Genomic DNA, 12577 nt, shown 5'->3' on the forward strand with positions numbered 1-12577 from the left:
TTACACAAAAAAACAAAAATTACTTTCCAAAAGTTGTCTTCTAATCACATAGAAAGACAAAAATTTCCCTACAATTACATGATAAAATAAATATTACCTTCCAATCACATTAAGATACAATAAATTCCTTCCAATTACATAACAAAACGAAAATTTACCTTCTAATTCCACTAAAAACCATAAAAGTGTATATTGTTGTTATTTTTCACAGTAGATGTCAAGCAATCTACTATCATGAAATATTTTTTCAAAATGAATGAGGTCTGGCATCATGTTGTTCTTTTTATATAGCTTACAAATGCATGTGGGTAGTTTAGAGCACATGTGCATTTCAATGTGCATGTGCTCTAAAGCACATGCAAACTCTTAACACAACAGGCCAAAAGTTATGTGGCACATATCTTTAATCACTTAATATTTATACTTTAGGGATATAAAAGGTGTGGAGGGGCTTGTGGGAAAGTAGTTCATGGGAATCCTAGAATTGAAGGTGGCTTGAAGTCTATATCAATGAAGAAGGTAGTAGGATGAAAGTGTATGGGGTGTGAGGCTCCAATAAAGATATATGGAAGGGGATCTTAGGGCATAGCTCTAGAGGGAGTTACGGGTTGGGTATATGTGGGAGTGTAAAGGCATATGAGGAAAGGGTCTAGGTGGAGGTATGGTTCTAGCAGACACCATGTGTGAAAATTTCTTGAACTGCAGCTACTGGAATTTATTCTCCTAATTGATTAGTAGTTTATTAATTTTCTGATTAATATCAAATAAATCACATTACAATTCTTCACAACAAAATAAATTACGTTACGAAAAAATAAAGTGCACTTGAGAAATTCATGCACACAATTAACACAGTTATTTTGGACTAATATTCCCGAAAACCCCCCGAAGGGAAAACCGGTGCAACAGATGAGGGCTTATATTATTATTATGCAACAAATATGAGAATTACAACTTCTAGCCTCCTTGTCTCAATTCCAAAAGTTATATCTCAGCTAGGAAAACTATTTTCCCTTCTCCCCAACTCAATCTAGCCCTCACTGGGCAACTTGCACTTCCTAGCAAATTCATTCAGCCAGACTGGAAGTGCGCAATAATAGGGTACTAGTAATAAAGAAAAGTAGGGTCAAAGGGTAGACAAGCCTATGGTTTGAGAAAAAGTGGGGGATAAATGGGTAGAAGGGGATATGGGTTCAATGGAAGGGAGGGGAAGGGGGGATGTGGTGGGGTAGGAGGGGACATGGAAAACGGGGAAAAGCAGGAGGAGGTGAGAAGATGAAAAGGTTGGATGGCTAGTTACGGTGGAGTGGTAGGTATGAAGGAAAGGAGAGAGGAACAAAAGGGGAGGATGAGGCAATATGGAAGGGTCTAGACAAATTGGACATTGAGAAAAGGATGGAGGGGTATAGGGGTTTGATATAGATAAGGTCATAATGGGGAAGTGGGCTAAGGGTAGAGCATAGGAGCCAATGGTGGAAGGGACTATTGGGAAGAGGTTTGGGGCTTAGAGGTGGAGGGGGATATGGGAAATTGTTTGGGACCAACCACTAACATGATTAAGGGGTAGGGAAAATTTTTCTAATGGTAGAGGTAGGGGCCCATGTGTGCTCGAGGCTAGGAGTGTTAAATTATTTGGGCCCATAGATAAAGTGTGGGTCATTAGGCCCTATAGGTATAGGGTCTATACCCATGGGTGTAAGGACTAGGTACCCCAAGGATAAAGGGGTGTAGGTGTCAGGTAGAGGTGGGGGGACAAGTATAGATGAGAATAGGGTCTAGGAGTTGGGTGCTAAGGGACTAGTGTTGTGGGACTGGTTGGGAGGTGAGGACACAAGGGAAGATATGGATACCGTGAAGGTAGTGGGAAAAAAGTGGAAGATGCTAAGGGAATCTAGGATCCATAAATGAAGGACCAATGACTAGGGTGATAGGGACTAGGGAATTAGGGGCTAAGTGTTATGGCTAGGGCTAGGGGTTTAGATGAACGGATAGGTGTAGGTTTTAACCCCATACAAAAATTACCTGCATACGAATTCTAAGAACAAAAAATAAACAAATGAGAGAGCATAACACATAAAACAAATATACAGAGAGATTTTCCCCTGGATCCCAAAAGTGAGACTACCAGCTTGATTTTTCATTATGTTCCTTTCAATGTTACAATACATATTTATACATGCTGAAGCATCCAGTACCATGGACCGAAAACCATCTCATCCAAAACCATGGTATGAAACCATCGCGTCCAAAACATGTGTGAAAACCATGCACAAAACCATAGGTAGGTCTGCCCAACATAATATAGGGTCCAAAAAAAAATTCCTGGGGGCGTTACCCCAGACCTCGTAAAGGGGGGCTACCCACCCCCTTCAAATCCTCTATGATCCCCCCACTATGCAATCGACGCAACGAAGGGGGCACTCCGCTCCCCCTCTAACCCCCCGGTTAACTACGTGGGCTAGTCGTGGAAAGAATATAACACAACACAACATTCTTCCACTTGTTGTTTTCTTTCCATAAAGGGCCATAGGAGAGCTTAGTCATTTATCCAGCCTTGTAATACCCATTGTTTCTCTACACCAAGGGAACTGCTCAGAGCTCACAGATTTTGTCAATGCATCTGTAGTATTATTCAAAGTGTCCACCTTTACCAACAACACCTTTTTTTCTTCTATCATATCCCTCACAAAGTTATACTGAACATCAATATGCTTTGTCTTTGAACGGTAAGTAGGTTTTTGTGCTAAGAAAATTGCACGTTGGCTGTCAAAATCTATCCTTATAGCTCCCTGTACTAACCCCATACTTTAACACAATATCTGCAACCAAATTGCTTCCTTGCTTGCATCAGTGGCTACCATGTATTCTGACTCTGTAGTTGATAGTGGCACTACAAATTGTTTCTTACTCATTCAACTCACTACACCTCCAAATAGGTTAAACACATACCCACTTGTAGATCTTCTTTGATCCAGATCTCCAACCTTGTTTGCATCAACAAAGACACGGATATCCAAAACTATATCCAATCCTAGTCTTCCTTGGTAGCACAAACGATAATCACTAGTGCCACACAAATACCTGAAAACCCGCTTCACTGTTGTCCAATGCTCCTTCCCTGGTTTTGACATAAAATTGCTCAATACTCCCACTGCATGTGCAATGTCTGGTCTAGTACAGACCATTGCATACATCAGGCTACTGACTACACTTGCATATGGAACACGGGGCATATCCTCTTCCTCTTCTTGTGTCTTGGGACACTGTTCAGCAGATAACTTTACAACTACAGGATTAGAAACCTTCACTAGTTTACTATCCTGCATATTAAACCTCTGCAGAATTGTCTCGACATACTTCCTATGGTTTAACCAGAGCTTCCTCTTTGCCCGATCTCTTTTAATTTCCATACCCAAAATATAGGTTGCAGCACCAAGATCTTTCATGTTGAATTTGGAGGACAATTGGGTCTTCAAATCCTGGATAATTTCTTTGACATTTCCAACCAGCAACATATCATCCACATACAAGACCAGATAAATAACACAGTCACCAATTAATTTAAAATACACACAGTGATCTGCCTTGCTACTAGTGAAGCCGAGTCCCCATATAAATGTATCAAATTTTTGATACCACATCCTTGGTGACTGTTTTAACCTATTCGAAGACTTCTTTAACTTGCATACCAGTTCTTTCTTACCCTTCACCGCAAAGCCTTCAGGTTGCTTAATGTAGATCTTCTCTTCCAGATCCCCGTGAAGAAATGTTGTTTTCACATCCATCTGTTCTACCTCAAAATCAAAAGAAGAAACAACAAATAAAAGTAATCTAATAGAAGCTACCTTGGCAACAGGAGAAAAAATATCACCAAAATCAATTCTCGACACCTGGGAATAACCTTTTTCTATCCACCGAGCTTTGTATTTCTCCACCTTTCCTTCTGCATTTGTCTTCTTCTTGAACACCCATTTGTTGCCAATGGGTTTCCTTCTAGCCGGCAACTCCACCAAATCCCAAGCCTCATTTTTGTGCAAAGATGCCATTTCATCAACCATGGCCTCTTTCCAGAGTTTTCCATCCTCTGAATATACTACTTCCTTCTCAGTTCTAGGATCATCATCAGTAATAGATAAAGCAAAATTTGAACAGAAAGCAGATGGGCTATACCTTTCTGGCTGCCTTCTTTCTCGAACTGATCTTCTCACAACCAGAGTTTGTGGCTCTTCATTTTCTGATTCCTCTTCTGTTGTAGAGTTTGATTCTTTCTCCTTTAGCTCAAACTCTATCTTCTCAAGTTCCTTTGATGGGACTTCATGTTTAATAACATTTTTCACCTCTCTGAAAACCACATCTCGGCTGTACACAACTTTCCTTGTTACTGGGTTCCAAATTTTATAACCCTTTAAACCATTCTTATACCCAATAAAGATGCACTTTTCAGATTTACTATCCAACTTGGTTTTTTTCTCCTTTGGAACATGTACATATGCATCACATCCAAATACCCTCAGATGTGAAAGAGAGGGTTTCTTACCAGTCCATACCTCTTGTGAAGGTGATCTGTTCACCAGGTCACATGCTGTCTCCACTGCCTCTACCCAGAATTCCTGTCCTAACCCGACACCACTGAGCATGCTTCCTTCCCTTTCCATCAACGTCTTGTTCATTCTTTCTGCAACTCCATTTTTCTCAGTTGTGTATGGAGTAGTCTTCTGTCGTGCTATACCACACTTCTTACAGAATTCTTCAAATTCCTTGTTGCAAAACTATCCACCTTTATCTGACCTCAACACCTTTATTTTCTTCTCTATCTGGTTTTCCACTAGAGCCTTAAATTCTTTAAACCTGTCAAAGACTTCAAGTTTCTTCTTAAGGAAATATATCTATGTATTCCTTGAGAAGTCATCTATAAATGATACATAGTACATAGACTTACCCAGTGATGGAACCTTCACAGGTCCAAACACATCACTGTGCACAAGCTCTAATATTTGTTTTTCCCTCTTACCACCAGAGGGAAAACTCACCCGATTCTTCTTCCCATATACACAATTTTCACAGAAGTCAAAATCGAGAGAGCTATTACTCATACCTTCTACCATACCTTTACCATGAAGTATTCAAAGGCCCTTCTCTCTAATATGTCCAAGCCTTTGATGCCACAACATGGTCTTCTCTCCAGAGACCACTAGATTTTCTGCTCCACTTTCAGGAACCACATAATGGTTGCACCCATCAACAACGGTGCTACCTTTTGGCTTGCACAAAATTCCAATCCGAACTCCCCGCATCAATACCAGTGCTCCCCGAACCATTTTTTAGGTATCCTTCTCGAACCCTATTTTTACACCTGCATCATCCAGCTTGCTTCCAGAAATCAGATTTTTGGCTAATGCATGAATATGCAGAACAATCAGAAGTGTTCTAACCCTTTCACCTTGCAACTTCAACTTTAATTTCCCGCGACCAATGATTCTAGCCTTCCTATCATCCCCTAAGAAGACATCACCACCATCGTATTTCTCATACTCGAAGAACCACTCTCTATGGGGAGTGAAGTGAAATGATGCACCTAAGTCAATCAACCATACCTCATGATTTACATGTGTACTTGAAGAAGCCAAGTACAAATCCCCACCTTCATTTGAGGTGGTTTTCACCTCTGCATAAGGATCATCATCAGATGCCTTTCCTTTGTTAGAAGCTTTAGTTTTACAGTCCCTTTTGTAGTGCCCTTCCTTTCCACATTTTCAGCAAACCACCTTTACAGGTTTTCCTGGAGATTTTGTAGGAATTTACAAGGTAAGTTCCTCAGACAGAACACCAAAGGACACCGCTCACAAACAGATCACAGATCAATACACCAGTACTTTTGACGTGGTTAAAACCCTCAAAGAGGGAAACAGTCCACGGCCTGAGCCAACGCGGCCACTTCAGGAAATTTATTAATAAAAGAATGAAAATTTACATAAGCTTCTCTCATGAACGGGTTAACCTACAAATGACCCTTCATGCTCTTTAAATAGAGATCATGGACCAATCGGGTGTTAAGCCACGGATCAAGTGTCGGTAATACCGAGGAGAGGATGAACTGTCGGATCACTACATATCGTGACCGTCGGATTGTAAGTTACAAAATGTACATAATAAAGAAACACACTTTACCTAACTCTATACTAGACCAAGTTATACTTAAAAATTTCCTATGTGTCGGAATATCCTAACATCCCCCCTTAAGAACAAATTGGGATAGGATTGAAGGATTTACAAATATGACACAATAGGAGAAGGAAGGAGGCACTAGAGCCTATCCCCCCTTAGTGACAACTTCCTGAACTCCAACCATAAATCGAAGTTTAGTGAACTTCGCCTCTCTGAGAGCCTTTGTGAAGATGTCTGCAACTTGATCATCTGTTGAACAATATTGCACTTCAAGAACATGGTCGTGAATGAGCTTTCTGATGAGGTGCATGTGCAATTCAATGTGTTTTCTGTGCTGATGTTGGACTGGATCTTTGCATAGTTGAATGGCACTTTGATTATCACACCAAAGTGTAGTCGGATGTTGCTGCTGAAAGCAAAAATCTGACAGGATCTAACGAAGCCACAAGGCTTCCTTACTAGCTTCTACGACACCACGATACTCTGCTTCTGCTGAAGAAAGATAAATGGCACCTTGTTTCTTCCAAGCCCATGTAATAGGTCCTGAACCAAGAGTGAACACATAACCTGCAGTAGACTTCCGATCATCAGGGTCACCAGCCCAATCGGAATCAGTGAAACCAACCAACAGAGGAGCTGCTTCGGCACTGTAATGAATCCCAAACTGAACTGTACCTCAAACATAACGAAGTATTCTTTTAGCTGCTTTCCAATGACTTTCACGTGGGTTTTGCATAAACCGAGCAACAAGGCCAACAACAAAGGAAAGGTCAGGACGAGTATGGGTTAGATACAAAAGTTTTCCTACAAGTTGATAGTATAAGGTAGCATCAACTTCAGGAGAAGTACAAGTGACTGAAAGTTTGACTCCAGACTGAAAGGGAGAAGGGGCTGGCTTATAGTCTTCCATGTGAAAATGGCGTAGAATATCACAGGCATACTTGGACTGGGAAAGGGAAATACCTTCCTTGGATTGCAAGACTTGAAGACCAAGAAAATAATGTAAGCGTCCTAAGTCTGTCATTTCAAACTTCCTTTTAAGGCTAGTCTTCACATGGTTTGTAAGGTTGGGATCACTACCAGTTAGGATAAGATCATCAACATAAAGAACAAGAATGATAAGAGACTTGCCCACTTTCTTGGTGTAGATAGTATTGTCAGAATGACACCTAGAAAAGCCATTTTCTAAAAGAAAGTTATCCATTTTGGCATACCAAGCTCGAGGAGCTTGCTTGAGACCATAAAGGGATTTATTAAGCCGCCATACAAGGCTGGAGTCTGTTTGTATAAAGCCAATAGGTTGTTCCATATAGATTTCTTCATGCAAGTCCCCATGCAAGAAGGCGGATTTAACATCCATCTGATGGACTTCCCATTTGAAAGAGGCAGCAAGGGAAAGAACAAGGTGGATAGAGTTCATTTTGGCAACAGGGGAGAAGGTTTTAGTGTAGTCAATGCCTTCAACTTGTGAAAAACCCTTAGCAACAAGACGAGCTTTATGTTTATCAACTTTCCCATCTGGTCCATACTTGGTTCTATAAACCCATTTGCATCTAACAAGTTTTCATCCCTTTGGTAGAGGAACAAGATCCCATGTATCATTTGCCAATAATGAATGATATCCTTCATTCATAGCTGCTTCCCAATCTGTATGGCTTGAAGCTTCTGCAAAGGTGTCAGGATCATAATTCACTGAAGCTTGAGCCAGTAAAGAAGAGGCTCTCTCGAACTGAGAACGTGTACGTCGCTGATCTGTAGGATCACTGGCAAGATCACTTGCTGCATCCCGAGTAGCACGGACCCATTTTGGAAGCTGAGGAGCTGAAGGAGGATCCTGAGAAGGTGGGGGAGGATTGTCATCCTCGCTTTCATCATCTGAAGAAGAAATATTTTCAAAAGTAGAAGAGATAGGAAGAGGTGGCACATCCACCGAACTAGGCTCGTAGGCCGATATATTTTCAGCAAACTTTACATCTCTTCTAATGATAATATTCTTGGAATTAAGTGGAATAAGTCTATATCCTTTGACATCTTCAGAATATCCAACAAAAATATATTTTTCACTCTTAGGTTCTAAAGCTTTATGTTTCTCATCTGGAATATGGGCCCATTCTTCACTTCCAAAAACATGAAAGTGACTTACATCTAGTTTAATTGAGCTCCATGCTTCTTCTGGAGTGATATTCTTTAAAACCTTAGTAGGAGTGCGATTTATTATGTAATTTGCACAGTTAATTGCTTCTGCCCAATAATTAAGACTAAGTCCTTTAGATTGAAGCATACAATTAGCCATTTCCTTTAAGGTGTGATTCTTCCTTTCAGCTACACCATTTTGTTGTGGAGTATATGGAACAGTATGCTGCATTTGAATTCCATTCTCAGTGCAAAAGTTGATGAATTTGTTGTTAACATATTCTCCACCATTATCAGATCTTAGCTTAAGGATTTGATGTCCAGATTGTTTTTCAACAAAGGCCTTAAAGGCCAAGAACATGTTAAATACTTCACTCTTGAGTTTTAAGAAGTATACCCAAGTGCTTCTGGAGAAATCATCAATGAAAGTTAAGAAATACTTGTAGCCAGAGAATGAAACAACTGGAAGTGGACCACATAAATCACTATGCACAAGCTGTAAAGGGGCTGAGGCATGCCAAGAGGCACGTTTTTCAAAATTTCCCCGATGATGTTTTCCGATTACGCATCCGGAGCAAACACCATCTATGCAAGATACCATTGGAAGACCTGTCACCATATTTTCTTTACATAGATTCTGAAGGGAACGATAGTTTAAGTGACCAAATCGCTCATGCCAAAGATTTCTCACTTCATCGTTATGAGCAACAAATACTAAGGGAAGATTTGATGACCCAAAGTTGTGAAACTTATACAACCTTGTAGAATCATCAGCAATGCCAGTAGCTAAAATATGTCTAGGATATCTTAGGTCCTTAATTACAACATCGCGAGGTGAAAATCCAACGATTTTGCCTTCACCTGAATGAGTTATCTGATATACAGATAGAAGGTTGCAGGATAAGGTTGGAACACATAATACATCATTAAACTGACCATTGTCTATATGAACAGTTCTAGTCCCTACAACACTAAGAGATCTATCATGACCAACATATATATTTTTGGTGTTACAATCATTTAAAGAAGAAAACATGGCTTTGTTTTTGGCCATGTGATAAGAAGCTCCAGAATCAATGAGCCACTCATGAGAATGAGAAGAAGAAGATACATTTAGTGCATAGCCAGACCGAGATGCTTGACAACCACATGCAGAAAGTGCCATTCCTGAAGATGAAGTTGAAGTTGAAGAGTGCTCCAAATGGATGTTATGGTTCTTCGTTGCTGCTTCCAAGGCTTCCATCTTCTTAAAGCATTTGGATTCTAAGTGGCCATCTCGATTACAAAAGTTGCAATGTCTATCAATCTTCTTCCCTTTGTTTTTATTTGTCTTATCATTTTGTTGAAATGATTTTTCATTTTGAGGCTGAAATTGCTTAGGACCCTTGTTTGGTTTAGGATCATTCCTTTTAGGATACAGCTTCTTAGGATTCTTTGGATTTGGTTTCTGCTGGACGGCTAACGCTTTCTTAGAAGAGTTTCCAAGATTAAGAAGACCAAGGTGTAAGAGTTTTTCTTGTTCTCTTATTAAAGAATCACAAAAGGAATCAAAGGAAGGGGACTTGTAGTCTTGTCCTTGAGAAATGAAGGCTTCTCTTGTAGAATGGAAGGTGGAAACAAACACAGAGTAGGCTGATCCCAACTTAGTAAGAATGGAATAGATAAGGTTACTATCTTCTTTCTTAACCTTAACACCTTCCAAGAGAAGTCTAAGGGTCTTGAACTTGGACAAAAAATCTTCAATGCAAGAAAAATTATTGGGGTCCAATGTAATCAACTCATTTTCAAGTTGATGGGATCTAAGTTCAATTTTTATTCCAAAAACTTTAGTAATCTGTTTCAATGCTTCATCAGGAGTATCAAGTTCTGCAATATGGAATCTAAGATCTGGAGAAATAGACATCCCTATCAACCCACGTGCTTGATCTTGCCTATTTTTCCATTTAGCTGCCTTATCTTCATCTTTCGGTTTGGTTTCTTGGCCTGTGGCTATTCTGTAGAGATCTTTACTTCTAAGTAAATCCACAATGTAGGACCACCATTGGAAGTAGTTGGTGTTGTCAAGAATAACTTGGCATGTAATTTCCATTTTAACAGAAACTAAAGCTATAGATGTTGAAACTAAGTGTTCCAATGGAAATATCTCGAAAAATTAGGCTGTTTAAAAAAAAAACGGTTCTAAAAATGGCTTCTGGATGAAGAAGTTATGGCTTTTTGAAAAATCTGCGGAAATGAAAAATCTGCCCCCACAAAAAGGTGACTTGAACTCAAGACCTCTACTCTCATAAATTAGCTTTGGACCAAGTGAGCTATACAAAAAGTTTGAGAGAGAGAGAGAGGGGGGGGGGGGGGTTTGAAGCTTTGGGTTGCGTGCTTGCTTTGAGAAAGCTCTTTTTTTTTCCTACAAAACAAAAAACACAAAACCTAACACAGACATACAAAAAACGAACCTTGCGGCTCGAAGTTAGCTTTAGCCGGAAACTAAATATTTTCCTCAATGTTTCTGATTTTCCGAGATCACACTAAGGTGCAACGGAAAAGAGCATCCGCATGAGAAAAATCCTTCCTTTCTGTTTCTGATTTGCCCAGATCGCATAGAGTTGTGGGGCAAAGAGCATACACAGAAATGAAAGGTTCAGATTCGGTAATAAAACAAAGCTAAATAAACCGAAACCTAAATAAACAAAGAGAAAATAACTGTAAACTGCAAATAAACACTATATACCTCCAAATCTTAAAAATGATGCAGCTAGGGATACCGGAAACCTTTTCGCGTGAAACGAAAGGGGTTCCTCACTGGAACAGATGCTCCCAACACAATAGAGCAGTCCTCTCGGCCCGAAAGCAGTCAGAAATAGTAGATATAGGAAACGGTAGTCGGATGCAGTTCTACCGGCTTCAGATTTGGATCACCAACAGACGCGGCCCTCAAATAGCTCTGATACCATGTAGGAATTTACAGGGTAAGTTCCTCAGACAGAACACCAAAGGACACCGCTCACAAACAGATTACAGATCAATACACCAGTACTTTTGACGTGGTTAAAACCCTCAAATAGGGAAACAGTCCACGGCCTGAGCCAACGCGACCACTTCAGGCAATTTATTAATAAAAGAATGAAAATTTACATAATCTTCTCTCATGAATGGGTTAACCTACAAATGACCCTTCATGCTTTTTAAATAGAGATCATGGACCAATCGAGTGTTAAGCCATGGATCAAGTGTCGGTAATACCTAGGAGAGAATGAACCGTCGGATCACTACATATCGTGACCGTCGGATTGTAAGTTACAAAATGTACATAGTAAAGAAACACACTTTACCTAACTCTATACTAGACCAAGTTATACTTAACTATTTCCTATGTGTCGGAATATCCTAATAGATTTAGATCTCCCTCTAGATTTAGATCTCCCACTTGATGACTTATTTTTGTTTCTATTCTGGGACCGCCCTCACACAAACAAGGCATCACCATTCTAGCTCTCCATATTTTTCCCTCTCATCTCCTCCACCATAAAGGATGAGACTATTTCATCAAACTGCAAGGTAGTTGCATTGCTACCTATTGCAATAACCAGACTATCCCACGAATCTGGTAGAGAAGACAACAAACTGATGCACTTATCTTTATTTGAAATTTTAATATCAATAGATAATAACTGACTTACCACAGTATTAAATGAGTTTAGATGCTCTGTCACCAAGTCTCCATATTTCATCCTCAGGTACATTTTATTCACAAGAGACTTAGATTGGTACAAAGTCCCTAACTTGCCCCACAAAGTCTTAGTCATAGCTTCCCCTGATACATTCAGCAATACTGAATCTGAGACACACAATTGCATTGTGCTCTTTGCCTTCTGATCCAACTTCTTCCATTCTTCATCGGACACTCCCATTGGTTTAGTACCTGGATCTACTGCGATCCACTGATCTTTATCCACCAATAGATCCTCCATCTTGAGTTTCCACAATTCAAAACTCTGACCATTAAATTTATCGATCTCTATATTTCCACTGCTCGCCATCTTCTTTCACCACCATAATTGACCCCACATATCTCCCACTAAATAGGGTATACCACAGGCCCGAGTGAAACTCCTCAGCACCAAAGGCATCCCCTTGAAGCCAAAACAACTCTGATACCAAATGTAGGTTTTAACCCCGTACAGAAATTACCTGCATATGAATTCTAAGAATAGAAAATAAACAAATGCGAGAGCATAACACATAAAACACATATAAACAAAGGTTTTCCCCTGGATCCCAAAAC

Source organism: Pinus tabuliformis, chromosome 1_1 (genome assembly GCF_031772625.1).
Source record: "Pinus tabuliformis cultivar Carrire ecotype Pingquan chromosome 1_1, CPIR1, whole genome shotgun sequence".
Lineage (NCBI taxonomy): Eukaryota > Viridiplantae > Streptophyta > Pinopsida > Pinales > Pinaceae > Pinus > Pinus tabuliformis.